A 17,458-nucleotide genomic window follows, 5' to 3' on the forward strand; every position below is an offset into this window, starting at 1 on the left:
ACAAGGACAAAAGGTTCTTCCACATCACCACCATGGTGAGTTTCGATGTCAAAAAAATCCCCCCAAAATCAGCTCTTTCTTTTGGCACGGTTACTTTGCTGGGTCTTACTGCAGCTCAGCTCCTCTTCCCCAAGCCCCTGAAACTATAAGAGAACCTTAGGACAGCAAAGCTCATTACCCTGAGTGCAGGCACAGTTGCCCACACTTTAAGTAACTGAACTGCCAAGTGCCACCAAGCCTGCTAACACAGAGGTAGAGCAGCCAGTTCTGAAATGAACCACTGAATGTTGAGGGTCATCTCTAAAAACTTTCTAAGCAATGTGCTCTTTTGTCCCCTCTCCCATTACTCTTTGTGCATGCCTGTGCTATACCATTTGTCCCGTGATGCCACCTACACAGTGCAATGCCAGCTGTACCATACCTAGGTGAGCATCATTTTCCTTCCTTCTGAAGTCTGAGCTCACAGAGAACTTGTTCATAAGTTCCTCATCTCCTACTCTTATTCTGGAACCAGCAAAATGGGACTGAAGACAGGCACCCTGATGCTCTGCAGTGACTGGCTGCTTTCAGTTCCTCAGCCTCTGCCCTGCCCAAGTGCTGTCTTGGCCTAGCCCACCGAAGTCCTTGGTTTCATCTTCCTCCTTTGAAAGGCGGGAGTAACCATTTCTGCTTCTAGGGCACGGCTGGAGCTCTGTGGAAGTGCACCACTCAAAGTTACAGTGTGGGGAAACTCTGAAACAAAATGCTGACAGGAAGGACGAGCAGAGAAGAGAAAGCCACAAATCCTCACGCTGCTGCAGTTGGACACCAAGGACTGCGGTCTCCAATGCAGACTGCAGAGAAGGTTAAAATGAATGCAGTGTAAGAGAAGGTGCCGGAATCCTGCTTTGCCAAAAACAAAGGGCGCTGACTAGGACACATCTTCACTGCAGATGGAATCGGGCACTAGTGACTGCTTCCTGTGTGTGTGTGTGTGTGTGTGTGTGTGTGTGTGTGTGTGTGACCGTGAAGGGGCACAGGCTGCAGAGGCACGGCTGAGGGCCAGCGGATTGGCACTGCCCACTGCCTTCTTCAGTTGTTACGGGGGTAACAGGGTGGGGACCAATGAGGGTCAGCGGTGCAGCCCTCTGAGCCAGATGCTGCTTTTGCTAGAATTAGACAGGCTATTCGCCACCTCTCTTAGGACTCTGGAAGCTCCTACAGATGGCCTCAGGGCACGAAGACAAGAGGCTCATCTGTCCAAATCTGCTGGGCATTAGGGCACAGAGGACAGATGCAGGTCACAACAGCTGGCTTCCTCCTCTCTAGTTAGTGCACTTGCCTTCCAAAGGACTCCAGTATTAGACATCCTGCTCCCCATCCTCTGATACAGATTTTTCCTGGGGTCTCTGTCCCAGCTAGAGATACAGGCACCTTGCTCTGGTCATCCTGCCTCATGTCCGCCCTCTGGTGGCCAATGAGGAGTGTGCATGTGGTCCCCTCCATCCTGCTCCAGAAGTGAACTGTGGCCTGGAGAGGTCCTCAGAGGTCACTTGTTCCAGTGTCCCCAGACCTGCTTCTTCATCAGAATTGGATGGCCCCAGCTTACTCCGCCAGACCAGAGCCTCCTGCAGTAAGGCCAGAAGTGGCTTAATTAGTCTGCCTCTGAACACCAAAACGGAGTCAGCCTACCCCCCCTCCATTTCTAGAGAAGGAAGTTACAAACCAGATACTAGAACGAAGGTTTCACTCATTTCCCCCATTCCCCAGAGTGCAGCTGGAGCCTGCCCTTGAAAGAGTGATAAACATTCTCACTGTTGGTCCATCTGTCACCTTTCAGTTATAGTCCAATACACTAAAACTCTGCTCTGTCATCAGTGAGGAGGGAGCTGACATCCATGGAGCAGCTACTTGATCCAGCCATGGTCTCAGTGCTTTTACCACATCCTCAGGGCCGGGGGTGTAGCTCAGTGGACCCGTGCTTGCCTAGCATGGGTGAAGCCCTGGGTGGGATTCCCCATCACTGCCAAAAATAAATAAATAAACGTGCTCCCTGAATCTTCCCCAAATCCTCCCAGCTAAGTCTTCTCGTGTCCTTGTCCTACAGATGAGAAAGTAAAGCCAAAAGATGCCTCTGTTCCAGGCTCAGCTTCCCCCAGAGAGTGGGCTTCTAATCTAGGCAACAGAGCTCCCAGGGCTAGTTCTCTCAATGCTGTAGAACTTGGTTAGCAGGGACTAGACGGAACTAGAACCTGCACAGGTGCACTGCCTTCTGCCTTCGCGACCTTCCACCCCTCAGGCCCTTCCCCTTGCCTCATCCCCTGCAGAACTCAGATTCACTCTGGGACCTTGGCCCTCCTCCCCTGGGAAACAGGACAGATGGACACCAAGGCAAGGAGCATGCTTAAGGTGCCACCCCTCAGCTGAACGGGAAGACCCAGTTGGTAGAATTTCAGACGAGGCAGCTGCCCGCATAAGAAAATGCAGACAGTTTATTAGCAAATCGCCGCCTCCTCTGCCCGCTGTTGCCCCTCACTCCAGGGCACCCTGGTCTCCATTTCCTCACACGGCCCCCTATTCCTGCTGTTCTCTTCTCCCATTTATGGCATAGCCAGCCTCTCCTCACTCCTCCGTCCCTGCTTGCAGGAGACCCTCCCCGGCTACTGACCTGGAGCCGGCCCAGGTATTCACTGCCATAACCCAGCTTGGCACCGGCTCCTCAGAAGCAGTGATCACAGTGTGGAAATATTTTTGTGGACTTGTTTACTTGGGTATTTTTCAGTCTGTCTCTACCTCTCAACAACAAGGCCCCTAAGCTGCCTTGTTCTCCACCCCACCTTGCAAAGGACCCCACTACGCTCATTAAACAGAAATTTGAATGAAAAGGAATCGCTGGACATTTCTAGGAAAACCACATCCCTCTCCTCCTGCTGCCTCCAGCCCAGGTGACCAAACCATCTCCTCCCACCTGCCACACCACCCCGATGTGCACCTGTAATCTGATCCTGATTCACCCCAGGTCTGCAAGATGCCAGCTGCCAAGAGTTTGCATCATTGAATAAGGCGCTGAGGTAGAGCTTCCGTGGCCCTTGGCAGAGCCTCAAGAGTCAGTCCTTCCCCATCAGGAGGATGCCTTCAGCCTAACAGTCACAAGGTTCATCTCCACTGGGGGTCCGGGTGTGGGGACAGCAGCTGATCCCTCTTTCCAAGCCCAGATTTCAGACCTGAGCTCCACCAAGCCCAGGATATACAATCTCATTTTCCATTAGGCCTCCTTGAGTCAGAATCTGCATCAACTCCACAATGGCCAAGGAAAGGGGTTAACTGTGTACTGGGAAATTGTAAATATTTCGGGAGTTTAAGTCCCTTAAAAGAGTCAGCCATGAACGAGTACCAAGAACTACACATTTGCCCTGACACTCCATGGCTATTGTGCTTTTGTACAGCCAATTCCCTGGAGGCCTCTTTGGGTAGGATTATTAGCTTACTGAATTCTTGAAGCAGTCCATTTGGCTATTGTAAAGATTTCACAAAACTCCGAATTTTTCCTTAAACAAATTGGTCTCCTTCCCCACCCCCCACGCCTACCCCCATCTATTTTCAAGCAGTGAGCGTTTACCATCCACCAGGGGTGCAGGCGGGGGTGTTGGAAGCTTTTCAAGCAGTCTCCTCCTTGAGGACGAATAAGTGGGTACGTGGATGGGTGGGCAGAGGCAGAGGGCATATGTTGCTGTACATCCAGATCCATACCAGCTCCAGGTGAGCTCTGCTTCTCTACCCTAGGCCTGATAAGTAGATGAATAAATGAATAAATACCTTGGATGAAAGTCCCAGTTATAAAATGCAGCCATGTGGGACTTAAGTCCAAAATGCTCTTCCAAGGCACAAAATTTACAACCCGGCTCTGTTTTAGGCCCATCTTTCAGCTGGTTTCTAGGAGGTTCCTGGGTATCTTCTCTCTGTTTTCTGCTTCATTGTTTCCTCCCCTCCCTTCCTGTCTAGTTTATAAAGGGTTTGCCTCTAGACCATTGTTTACCTGCCCTCCAATCTTAGGAACCCCACCACCCTGTCAATTGCACAGTCAAGTTCACAGAGAACACTCATGTCACAAAGCCCTATAGTCAGAGATTTTGTATCAGGTAGTTTTTCTCCCCTGCTGGGAAGGAATTTGGCATTTTGTAGCACGTATCTGGGCTCTACGCCACCAAATGACCAGTCCCCTCTTTCTTCTGCAAGGACCCTTTGGGGGAGGGGACTCCTATGATTTTAAGTCTGGGCCAAGACCCTCCTAAGTGCATCAACCAGAGCCTGCCCACCCTCACGTCTCCCTGTCAACCTTGGATGCTGCCTGGCCCTGCTGGTAATCCATGCCCCTCATTCTGTCTGATTTCAAGGATTGGAATCTGATGCACAGATAGGCTTCCACCAGAATGGCGGGCGTCCCATGGAATAATGGGCCTCCTACCGAGTACTGACCACTGCCCACCTACCAGTACTTCTCAGAGCGACCTCCTCTTGGATCCCCACCTCAGGGCTCTACTTAATTGGTGGGCCACTGGCCTGTGTACCTTACAGCTCCTTCGCCCCCATCACTACCACCAAAGCCCCCAAATGACATCTAAAGAGAGCTAAATTGTTTGATGTGCCCGACCGACAAAATCCCCAGTCCATCTCTGCAGCAGAGTCAATCCTACATCACGAGGATCTAGGACAGACCAGACCCCTCCTACTGGAAAACACAAGAGATCTGCCTTCAAAGTGTTAAGATGTTAACACTCTCCTCACACAGTGGGTGTCTCCATCTTGTACACTCTATACAATGGATAAAGCCAGAGTGGAATGGAGGGATTCTCCATCAATCCAACACTATTAAATCTCCCAGGCTCACCAGAGCTACGGGCCAGAGAAATGTCTCATACTTTGATGCAAGACAATATGAAACTCTGCAGGAGTTGCTCCTCTGACCTCCATCCTGGCTTAATACACTGTCCGTGTGACAACACTTCATAAATCAACACAGACAGAACATAATGGCCTGTCTGTGTTTAAGAAAGGAAACCTCTTCTGACATGAGATGCCTCTCTTTTATGCCCCTCTAGTGCTTTGCAGAAGAACTTTCTACTATGAGAGAAATACCCTGTGCTTCTGCTGTACAACCCAAGTAGCTACTACCCCCAGTGGCCATGGGCACACCTGAAATTCGGCCAAACGGAGGGACGGGACTTTTAATTTTATTCCATTTAAATTAAACCAATTTTCATTTACACAGCCACTTGGGGGTCTGGCTGTCATATTGGATAGCACAGATCTAGAGGCCATGCTTACAGCGGAACTTCACTGGGACACGATACACAAGTTTCAAACTGGTGGCCAATGGGCCAGATCAGCCCTAAAACACATTTTGTTGGCCCCACATGGTGATTTTAACTGGTTCTGAATTTATATACAACATTTAAAAATTAGGAGTCTTTCCATGAAAAAGTCACCACATTTCCACCTTCTTTTGGAAAAATCAGGACCTCTAGTGTCTGTTCCCAAGTGGTGCCAGGCATTGGGAGCAGGTAGAAGCCACCCCTGGAGAAGGGACCTGGGCTCTTTGCTAGTTCTCCACCACGGGCAGCCTCCCTCAATGAGACTGACTCTACTGACCTGGCTCCAGGTGCCCTTGAGGCGAATCTTTTCTAGCTCATCCCAGACCTCACCCTACTTTTTTAACAATGCTTTCCCTCTACTTGTGACTTTGAAGATCCTTAATTAAGTAGACAGAAGAAAAAAAAAAAAAAAACTTTTATGAAACAGTTGCTATTCACCAAGAATGTTCTCTTGAATCTCTTGAAATCGATGATCCAGTCCCACTTTACAAGACAGGAGAGCTGCGGAGATCAGACAGCAGGAAAGGAACACGCTAGATTCAATTCAGAGAAGTCTGGCTCCTCGGCACTCCCTCCGCCCTCCAGCAGTGTCAATCCAGACCATTGTAACACTGTCACTTACAAAAGCCCCGCCCCTCCTGGGCATTGTCACGTCTCTCTGAAATTCATTTCTGCACACTCAGGCCTTGAACAACTAACTAGATCAGTCTATCCTTTGTGATTCTGTGTGGCGGCACAGGCTGTTCGCAAAATCCACGTTCCCCTCTTCATCCAGGACACAACTAGACACACAGAACACTCCCAGACCCTTTGGCAGCTAGATGTGACAGAGCTTAAGCCTACCAAACCTGTCTCCTCGATGGCTGAGACAGAGAACTGCCTCTGTCCTCCTCTGAAGTCGTCTCCTTCTAGCTAATGAGCTGATGGTTCCCCAGACAACCATGGGAGATGTGTGTCGAAGATGGAGAAGCAGCGGAAACCTGCGTCACCAGTTAACTGCATGGAGTGGGGACCCTGCACCCCCATCTGCTGTTCAAGAATACTCACCTTGAGCTATGATATGACACAAACGAACTCCTTTTGTCCTGGAGTCATTACACGTCTTGGGACCTGTTGCTGCAGCAGCATATCCTCTCTACCCTAACTCCTATCATAACCCTGCTCTAATTTTAAATTTGTGTGAAACACACACCTATGTACACACCCCTTGTTTCCTTCACCTTCTGGACTTCAGTGACCTTGGCCTGTCCTCCTCAGACTCTCACCCTCTCATGGAGATGAAGTGAGTTCCTGTCTCCACCCCAGCTGGACGGCATGGCCCATCACCCAAGCAGCCTCAGGCAGTATCCTTCGTACACTTGCCCTGCCACCTCCTGGTCCCGGGGCAGACAGCTCACCATGCCTCCATCAACACAGTTACGAGCAGCTGGAAAAAAATCCACTCTCTGGTAGAACCCACGCTGGGGACAAGTGACCCCAGAACAGCCTTCCCCGGCCTGCCATTTGTCCTTGGCTCGGTCACCCTCTCACACCCTTCAGCAGGGGTCACAACCTTCACCTTCCTCTCAGCTCACACTCAGTCCCAGCCTCATGGAACTCCATCCAGCTGGCAGGGCAGATGCTGAGCAAGGAATCAAAGACGGGCAGAATCCTCTAAGACAGTCTCACTCACCCATCTTTTCTTCTTCCTCGTGGTCTCATAGGAAGAGGTCAGCATGTTCAAGGAATCTGGGGAGCTTCCACCCCTTCTCCCTCCGATCTCCTCTCTTCCTCGCCACCACTCGCCCTGGAGCTCGGAGACGAGGGCCAGCCCCTCCCATCCCCCGGTCCCACATCCCTCTACACCTAGTGCCCTGTCCTTGCCCTTCCTTGGTGGCTAAGCTTCTGGGAAGTGTAGTCCAACTCATGACCTTCACTCCCTCAACATCACGTTCCTGTAGTTTCTCAACCTGCCACCGCAAAGGACTTCTTCCCCTAACACCATTGAGACAGCGCGGCAAGAGCCCCCGACTGGGAAACGCACTGAAAACTTGCAGACCTTATTGTAACTGGCCTCCCTGTGATTCCTAACTTATTGCCTCTACCTTTCCTCTCCCAACCACTATCAATTTTTTAAATGTCTACAACATCCTGCTAAATTTTTAAAAAGCTACAGAACAGTTTATATACTACAATGCTGTTGTTTAAACTGATAGACTATTTTTTAGAGCAGTATTAGGTTTACAGAGAAATTGAGCAGGAAGTAACAAGAGATTCTAAGCCTCCCTTCCCCCCCCCACACACACAATTACAGTTTCTCCTGTTAGCTTGGGAGCAGTTTGCATTTGTAGGATACATTTGTTACAGCTTATAGGCCAACATAGATATGTTATTAACAAAAGGACCGAGCTGGCATCAGTATCCACCACTGCAGTGCCTACAGGATAGCTTCACTGTGCTAAACTCCCCCTGCTCTATCTACTATCACTCCCTCCCACGCCCACACATAAACCCCTGGCAAACACTGACCATTTTGCTGACTCTGCCATTTTGCTTTCTCAAGAATGTCACATGGTTGGAATCACACAGTACATAGGCTTTCAGATTGGCTTCTTTCATTCAGCCACGAGCATGTAAGGATCCTCCACTTCTTTTCATGACTTTTGACTCGTTTCTTTTTAACCCTTAATAACAGTCCATCATCTAGATACACCACACTTTGTTTATCCATTCCCCCGCAGAAGGACATCTCGGAAGCTTGCAAATGTGCAATTACGAATAAAGCTTCTATAAACAATTTGTGCACATTTTCATATGGACGTGATTTTCATCTCATCAAAGGAGGATGACTGCTGGATCACGTTTTGAGAGAATATTGAGTTTTATAAGAAACTGCCCAAGTGGCTATGGCACTTTGCATTTCCACCAGCAAATAAATGAGAAATCCTGTTGTTCCCCATCTTCCTTAGTATTTGTCCCTTCCCCACTGTGCATTCTCAGCCCCCACATCAAAGACCAGCTGACCAAGCCAGGCACAGAGGTGCACACTTGTAGTCATAGCTACTCAGAAAGCTGAGGCAAGGAGGATCCCAAGTTCAAGGGCAGCCTGGGTAACTTAGAGAGAGACCCTGTGTCAAAATAAAAGCAAAAGGACTGGGGGAGGGTAAAGGAAAATGAAGGAACTTTGGATTTGGCAGAGGGGAGTAACGGGAGGGGAGGGAGTGGGGGAAGAAAGGAGGGTAGAGATGGACTTTATTACCCTATATACATGACCACACTACCCATGTGACACTGCACCATGTACAGCCAGAGGAATGAGAAGTTGTGCTCCATTTGTGTCCCATGTGTCAAAATGCATTCTACTGTCATATATAACTAATTAGAACAAATTTTAAAAATTTTAAATATTTAAAATGGACTGGGGATATAGGGATATAGCTCAGTGGTAGAGCACCCCTGGACTCAATCCCCAATGACCCCAGCAAGAAGAAAAAAAAAAAAAATTAGCTAACCATAGATGTGTGGTTTTATTGTGGAACTCTGTCCTGTTCTTTTGGTCAGTGTGTCTGGCTTTATGTCTTTGTCCTGTAAGGTCCTACTATGACTGTAACTTTTTAAAAATACATTTTGAAATCAGGGAGTGTGAGGCCCCCAGCTCTGTTCTCACTCAAAATTGCTCTAAGTAGTCAGGGTCTTTGGTGGTTCCATATGAATTTTAAGATTTTTATTCTATTTTGATAAAGAACACCTTGATACATGGATTCAATGTAGTCTCCACCCACACTGAATCCATACATCAATTTGAGCCATATAAATATTTTAATAATATTAATTCTACTAATTAATAACATAGGCTATCTTTCTATTAATGTGTGTATTATTTAATTTCTTTCATCAGTGTTTTATAATACTCAATATTAAGGTCTTTCACTTCCTGTTGAAGTATATTACCATGTATTTTACTCTTTTGATTGCTTTATGAATGGGACTATTTCTCAATTTCCTTTTAGGATAATTTATAGTCTGTATATAAAAACAGGATTAATTTTGTATGTTGACTGTGTCCTACAACTTCATTTAATATATATACATATATATTATATATTTTTATATTATATATAATATATATTATATATTTTTATATATTATATATATTTTTATATTATATATATTAAATATATATATATTTTTGTGTGTGTGTGTGGTCCTGAGGATAAAACTCAGGGTTTTGCATATGCTAAGTAAGTGGGATATACATTCCCCCCAGTCCCATTTTTTAGTTCTAATATATTTTTGATGAATCTTCAAGGTTTTCTACATATATCATCATGTAGTCTACACATGCAAATAATTTTTCTCCTTTCTTTTCAACTTGGGTGTTTGATTTAGTTTTCTTATCTAATTGTTTTGGCCAGGACTCCCCAAAAGAAATGGTAACATGGATATTCCCACTTTGTTCCAGATCTTTGAGGGAAAGCTTTCGGTTTTCCCCGTTGATGATGGTGTTAGCTGTGGGTTTTTCATGTACGGTCTCTACTGTATAGTGAGATAAGGTCCATCTATACTACTTGCCTGAGACTTTTAATCATGAGTTGGTATTGATATCTGTGAAATGCGTGAGGTTTTTGCTGTGGCTTTTTTGTTTTTGTCATTTTGTATCTTATTCAGATGACCATGGGGAGCTTTTTCTTTCATCTTGTGTCCATTGGTTGAATTGCCTATGATGAAACATTCTTGCTTTTCTCAGATAAACCCCACTTTTTCGCTGTGTCTGATCATGTTAATGTGCTGCTGAATTTGGTTCGCTAGCATTTTATTAAGGCTTTTTTGTCTATGTCCATCAGTGTGTTAGCCTGAGTATTTTTGTTTTATTTTTTGTGTACTGTCTTTACCTGGCTTTGGAATTGATGTAAGCTGGCTTCATAAAATGAGCATGGAAGTGTTCCTTCTTTTTCTATTTTTTTGTAAGTGTTTAAAGAGGATTGATATTAATTCTTTGATTGTTTGGTTGAATTCACCAAACCTGTGCAACAACAAGGTCCCAAGCTTTTGGAGGATTTTTTATTGCTGATTCAATCTGCTTATTAATTATTGGCTTTATCAAGCTGTCTCCTCCTTCCCAATTCAGTGTTTTTCAGGAGTTATACATTCATGTAGTGATCCAGTTAGTTGGGTTAGTTGGGTATTTGATTTATTTTTCTGATCTAATTGTTTTGGCCAGGACTCCCCAAAAGAAATGGTAATATGGATATTCCCAATTTGTACCAGATCTTAGAGGGAAAGCTACACTGTTCATGAACTCGTCTATGATCTTTTTTTACTTCTGATGTGTCCTTGCTAATGTCTCCTCTTTCATTCCTGATTTGAGTCTTCTCTCATTTTCTTAGTCGGGCTAAGGGTTTGTCAATTTTGTTTGTTTTTAAAAATAATCCTCAGTTTTGTTGATTTTCTTTTCCTTTTATTTTTCTGTTAGATTTACTTCTAGTCTAACCTTCACTATTCCCTCTGTCTGCTAACTCTGGGTTTACTCTGTTCTTTTCTAGTCCTGTGAGGTATAAAGTTAGATTGCTTGTTGGAGACCTTTCCTGTATTCAAGTGTAGGCATTTATTGCTACATATTTTCCTCATGTAGCTAATTTTGCTGTATTCTGTAGATTTTTATGTTGTGTGGTTTCATTTTTATTTGTCTTAAAATACTTTTCAAACTCCCTTTTGATTTTTCTTGATCACTGGCCATGTAAGAGTGTATTAATTAGTTTCCACATAGCTGTGAATTTTTCTTTTTATTCTTATCAACTTGTAATTTCATTCCATTGTTTGGGAAAATTACTTGGAATAATTCTGAGTTTCTTAAACTGGTTATGCCTTATTCTGTGATCTAAAATGTCATCTGTTCTAGAGAATGTTTCACGTACACTTGAGGGGAATGTGTTTTCTTCTGCTGTTGTCGGGGAAGCCATGTAGGTCCATTTTGTCTCCAAAGTTCAAGTCAGCAGCTGTCCCTTGATTTTCTCCATCCCTCATCACTGGTAGGGTATGGAAATCCCCCACTACAAATATATCGTTGTTCGTTTTCGATGTCAGATCTGTTGAAGTTTGCTTTTGATATTTTCTGATGTTGGCTGTGCAACTGTTTTATATTCCTGCTGAATTGGTCTTTTATTATATTTAAAGTGACCTTATTGTCTCTGGAGACGGTTTTAGAGTCAACCTCAGTTTTGTCTGGGATAAGTACAGACACTTATGCTTTCTTTTGGTTGTCATTTGCATGAATTCTCTCTTTCTATCCCTTCACCATCAGCCTGTGTGACTTTAATTCTAAAGTAGGTCACCTGCAGACAACATATCCCTTATTACCCATTAGCCACTCCGCCTTCTGATTGGTGAGTTTAATCCATTTATATTTAAGATAATTATTGACAATGAGTATTTACTATTGCCACTTTGTTACATTTTATGGGGTCATTTTGTTTGGATTTTTTTTTGGCAGTTGCTCTGTCCCTGTATTCCTTTTTCTGTCTTCCTTTTTCTGTCTTCCTTTGGTGTTTCTTTCATATTGATTTGCTTTGAGTATTTTTTATGATCTTTGTGTACCTAGTACATGCTTTTTATTTGTTGTTCCCTTGATATTTGGGTAAAATGTTTGTAGTTATGACTTTCTATTTTTGTAACAATTTAACTTGCACATACTACTTTTTTTTCCCTCCTGCCACTGAGAATTAAACCCAAGAGTGCCACAACAGTTCATTTCATTTTTTCTTCTAAGACAGGATCTTGCTAAGTTGCTGAGGCTGGTCTCAAACTTGCAATCCTTCTGCCTCAGCCTCCAGAGTCACTGGGATCACAGGTATGTGCCACCACAACCAGCTCCAAGATACTTTTCTACTCACCTCTACAAATTTTGTGTTCTGTAGGCAGAGATTGCTTCTTTTTATATTATGTATCCACTTTAAAAATTTTATCTAAATTAAACACACTACCTTTAAAATGCTACATTAATCTGTGTCTATACATTCACTTTTACCCATAAGATTCATACTTCCATGAACTTTTGTCTTGCTATTTACCAAATTTTTCATTTTTTATTTTTAGTTATACATGACAGTAGATCGTGTCTTGACATTATACATACATGAGTATAACTTCCCATTCTTATGGATGTACATGATGTAGAGTTACAATGGTCATGTATTCATACATGAACACAGGAAAGTCATGTCCAATTCATTCTACTGTCTTTTCTATTCCGGTATCCACTCCCTTCCCTTCATTACCCTTTGTCTAATCCAGTGAACTTCTATTCTTCCCTCCCTCCACCCCACCCCCACTTACTGTGTATTAGCATCCATATTATCAGAGAGAACATTTGGCCTTTGATTTTTTGGGATTGGTTTATTTCACTTAGCATGATAGTCTCTAGTTCCATCCATTTTCTGGCAAATGCCATCATTTCATTCTTCTTTAAGTCTGAGTAATACTCTATTGTGTATGTATACCACGTTTTCTTTATCTATTCATCTGTTTAAGGGCATCTAGGTTGGTTCCATTGCTTAGCTATTTGTGAATTGTGCTGATATAAACACTGATGTGGCTGCATCACTATAGTACGCTGATTTTAAGTCCTTCAGGTATATGTGGAGTGGGATAGCTGGGTCAAATGGTGGTTCATTCCAAGTTTTCTGAAGAATCTCCATACTGCTTTCCATAGTGGTTACCCCAATTTGCAGTCCCACCAGCAATGTATGAGTGTACCTTTTTCCCCACATCCTTGCCAACATTTATTGTCGCTTGTATTCTTGATAATTGCCATTTTGACTGGAGTGAGATGGAATCTCAGTGTAGTTTTAATTTGTATTTCTCTAACTGCTAGAGATGCTGAACATTTTTTCATATATTTGTTGACTGACTGTATTTCTTCTCTGAAGTGTCTGCTCAGTTCCTTTGCCCATTTATTGATTGGATTATTTGGTTATTTTGGTGTTAAGTTTTTTAGGTTCTTTATGTATCCTGGAGATTAATGCTTTATCAGAGGTGCAGGTGGCAAAGATTTTCTCCAAGTCTATAGACTCTCTCTTCACTTTCTTGATTGTTTCCTTTGCTGTGAAGAAGCTTTTTAGTTTTATATCATCCCATTCATTGATTCTTGATTTTCTTCTTGCATTTTAGGAGTCTTGTTAAGGAAGTCAATTCCTAAGTTGACATGATGGAGATTTGGGCCTCCTTTTTCTTCTAGTAGGTGCAGGGTTTCTGGTCTAATGCTTAGCTCCTTGATCCACTTATGAGTTGAATTTTGTGCAGAGTGAGAGATAGGGGTTAAGTTTCATTTTGCTGCATATGGATTTCCAGGTTTCACAGCGCCATTTGTTGAAGAGGCTATCTTTTCTCCAAGATATGTTTATGGCCCCTTTGTCCAGTATGAGATAACTGTATTTATGTGGGTTTGTTTCTGTGTCTTCTACTCTGTACCACTGGTCTTCCTCTCTGTTTTGGTACCAATATCATTCCATGTTCATTACTATAGCTCTGTAATATAATTTAAGGTCTGGTATGATGCCTCCTGCTTCACTTTTCTTGCTGAGGATTGCTTTGGCTCTGGGCCTCTTATTTTTCCAAATGAATTTCATGACTGCTTTTTCTATTTCTATTAAGAACATCATTGGAATTTTAATAGTAATTGCATTAAATCTGTACAGTGCTTTTGTAGTACGGCCATTTTGACAATATTAATTCTGCCTATCCAAGAACATGGAAGATCTCCCCATCTTCTAAAGTCTCCTTCAATTTCTTTCTTTAGTGTTCTGTTTTCATTGTAGAGGTCTTTCACCTCTTTTGTTAGACTGATTCCCAAATATTGGGGTTTTTTGTTTGTTTGGTTGGTTGGTTGGTTGGTTGGTTTTTTTGTTTTGTTTTGTTTTGTTTTGAAGCTACTGTGAATGGGGTAGTTCCCTAATTTCTCTTTCAGTTGATTCATCACTGATGTACAGGAATACAACTGCTTTATGGGGGTTAATTTTATACCCTGCTACTTTGCTGAATTCATTCATGAGTTCTAAAAGTTTTCTGGTGGAGGTTTTTTTTTGGGGGGTCTTCTAAATATAGAATCATGTCATCAGCAAATAGGGATTGTTCATTATTCTTTTTCAATTCTTATCCATTTAATTTCTTTCTTCTGTCTAATAGCTCTGGGTAAAGTTTCAAGGATGATGTTGAATAGAAGTGGAGAAAGAGGGTATCCCTATTTTGTTACAGTTTTTAGAGGGAATGCTTCCATTTTTTCTCCATTTAGAATGATGTTGGCCTTGGGTTTAGCATAGATACCTTTTATAATGTTGAGGTTCTTATGATCCCTAGTTTTTCCAGTGTTTTGGACACAAATGGATACTGTATTTGTTAAATGCTTTTTCTGCATCTGTTGAGATAATCATGCGATTCTTGCCTTTAAGTCTGTTGATGTGGTGAATCGTATTTATTTATTTCCATATGTTGAATTTGCATCCCTGCATCCTTCACTTCAATTTGAAAACTTTCCAAGCATTTCTTACAAAGCAGGTCTAGGGGTGACAGCTCCCTCAGCTTTCCTTTGTTTGTTTGGTTTGGTTTCCAGCTTCACCAGTTATAAGGCAGGTCTAGCCGAGATGAGCTCGCTCAGAGATAAATCTACCTCACCTTCATTTTAATGGCTGATTTTGTCTGCTGTAGTGTTCTTGGTTGGCAGTTCTTTTCTTCCATGCTTTGGAAATATCACCCCATCCTTCCTGGCCTGCAAGTTTCCTGCTGAGAAAACAAGAGACTGAGAGTCTTAGGGGATTACCTCATATGAATTGAGTAGGTTTTCCCTTGCTGCTCTCAAAATCCTCTATTTGTCCTTGACTTTTGGCAATTTGGTTATAATGTGTCTTGGGTTAGTCTTCTTTGGGTTTAACCTGCTTGGAGATCTTCAAGCTTCATAAATCTAAATGTCCATTTTTCTTCCACAAGTTTGAAAATTTTCAGTCATTATTTAAGTTGTTCTGCCTCTTACACAGCTGATAGATCTGGCAGCCACCACCTTTACCAAGTGATCAAAGTTATAACTAGTAATGATACAAGTTGACATCATGTACCTCTTATACCTGAAAAGACCCAGGATCACTTCAGATACAGTCTCATCAAAAATGCATAAATCATGAAGAAATGCCAGAAATATCCAGACTCAGAGACAGACCACAAAACATGTGATCAGTCATCTCCATTCGATGCCAGGTTTTCAAGTGAAGGAAAGATGAATAGTTCCAAGGAGATTCGACGTTCGACATGAATCCTGTCTTGGATATTGGACCTGTTACGAGACCCTCCTGGACAATCAGAGGAATTCAAGTGGAGTCTGAGGATGAGACAGATGCTAGATGGTCAATGTTCTGATTTTGATGGTTTTATCTTAGTCATGAAGGAGAGTGCGCCAGTGTTTTAGGAAATACACTCTAATATATTCAGAGGAGATAGAGCATCATATCTGCAACCAACTCAATGTGTGTGTGTGTGAGTGAGGAAGAGAGAGTGATAAAGTAAATATAATCAAATGTCAACAATTAGGGAAATGGGGTGAAAATATACAGATATTCTATATCATTTTTATAACTTTTCTCTAAATATAAACTTCAAAACGTATGTTTTATTTAAAAGCTCAAAAGGCTTAAGCCAATTTTTACAAAATACTAAATAACAGTAAAGGTTATGTACAGATCAGGCAAAAACTCAAACGCCTGACCCGCAGGACCCTGTGCTCTCCCATCCAGTGGCCCTGAGCCTGCCTTGACCTTGCAGCAGCCAGGGCATCCTGCCCAGACTGGTTGGAGACGCAAGGCCATTCCTCAGCTGCCCCCAGAACATCTGATCTTACCCTAATTAAGCAAATATTTAGGAAATCGTAATGGGAGTATTGCCTAATCATCTCAGTAGGAATTGCCTTGAACATTCATACTCATCCGAAAATCAGCTTTCAAAAGCTTTTCACCAAAATGAAATCTTTACTGCATCTCATAACCTTCACTTGCACACTTCCCAGCAGTGAGAAAGAGGTCAGGTTGGCCTGTTCCCTTTCCCAAGTAGGGTCCCTCTGGTGGCCTGAGTCAAGAGGGAGCTCGTCTTCCTCGCCGGGGTCCCACCGCCTGCTCCCCCTACAGCTGCGACCAGAGCCTGCCTTTCCTTCGCTCTTCTCTCAGCTGACAGTGTTTCTATTGCTTCTCTTTTGTCTTCTTCAGGCTCAGTTCCAGATTCTTTTTTGCTCAAACACAGTTTACTTCTCTTTATGAATCAACTATTCATTCCTTGCCCACCTAATAATTTTCTGAGCCACATCCCCAGCCCTTTCTTATATTTCATTTAGAGACAGGGTCTCACTGGGTTGCTGAGGACCTCACTAAGTTGCTAGGGCTGGCTTTGAACTCAAGATCCTCACACCTCAGCCTCCTGAGCCACTGGAAATACAGGTGTGTGCCACTGCGTCCCACATAGCTTACTCTTGAATATACACCAGCCATAGAGAGCGCACAGCTCAGATGGCGAGAAGGCGACACTGAACCTGTACCAACCGGCTCAAGGGTAAGAGCACTGGTTAGCTCGGCACTCCTGCTACAAGACTGTGCTGGCACTATGCCCTGCCCTCCTGGCCAATTAACAAGCTCGCCTTGATCAGCTCAGCCAAATAAATAACTAGTTGACATCCCAATTCATAAAACCAAGGCACGTGCTCCCTGCACTGAAATGAAAATCCAAATCTCAGTATTCAATTTTGTATAAACAGGTTCAAAACATAGTATGCCTCTCCTCTCGTCTCCTCCTTCTCCTCCTCCTCCTTCTCTTCCCTTCCCTTCTCTTCTCTTTCCTCTCTCTCTCTCTCTCTCTCATAATCTTCATACTTTCATTCTGTGAATTGAATTCAAGCTTTGGACTAGAGCAGGAAACAGTCACAACTTCAGAGAGAAAACCTGAGTTTTACTACGTGGTAGCCTGTGCTCTGGAGAATTTATGTATTACACATTGAATCCCCCAAATAAACCTAATGTCAGGGACTGAAAGTTTGTGTCCTCCTAAAATTCCTCTGTTAAAATCCAGCTCCTAAGTAATGGTGTTTAGAGGTAAGGACTTGG

The sequence above is a fragment of the Sciurus vulgaris genome, assembly GCF_902686455.1.
Source record: "Sciurus vulgaris genome assembly, chromosome: 5".
NCBI lineage: Eukaryota > Metazoa > Chordata > Mammalia > Rodentia > Sciuridae > Sciurus > Sciurus vulgaris.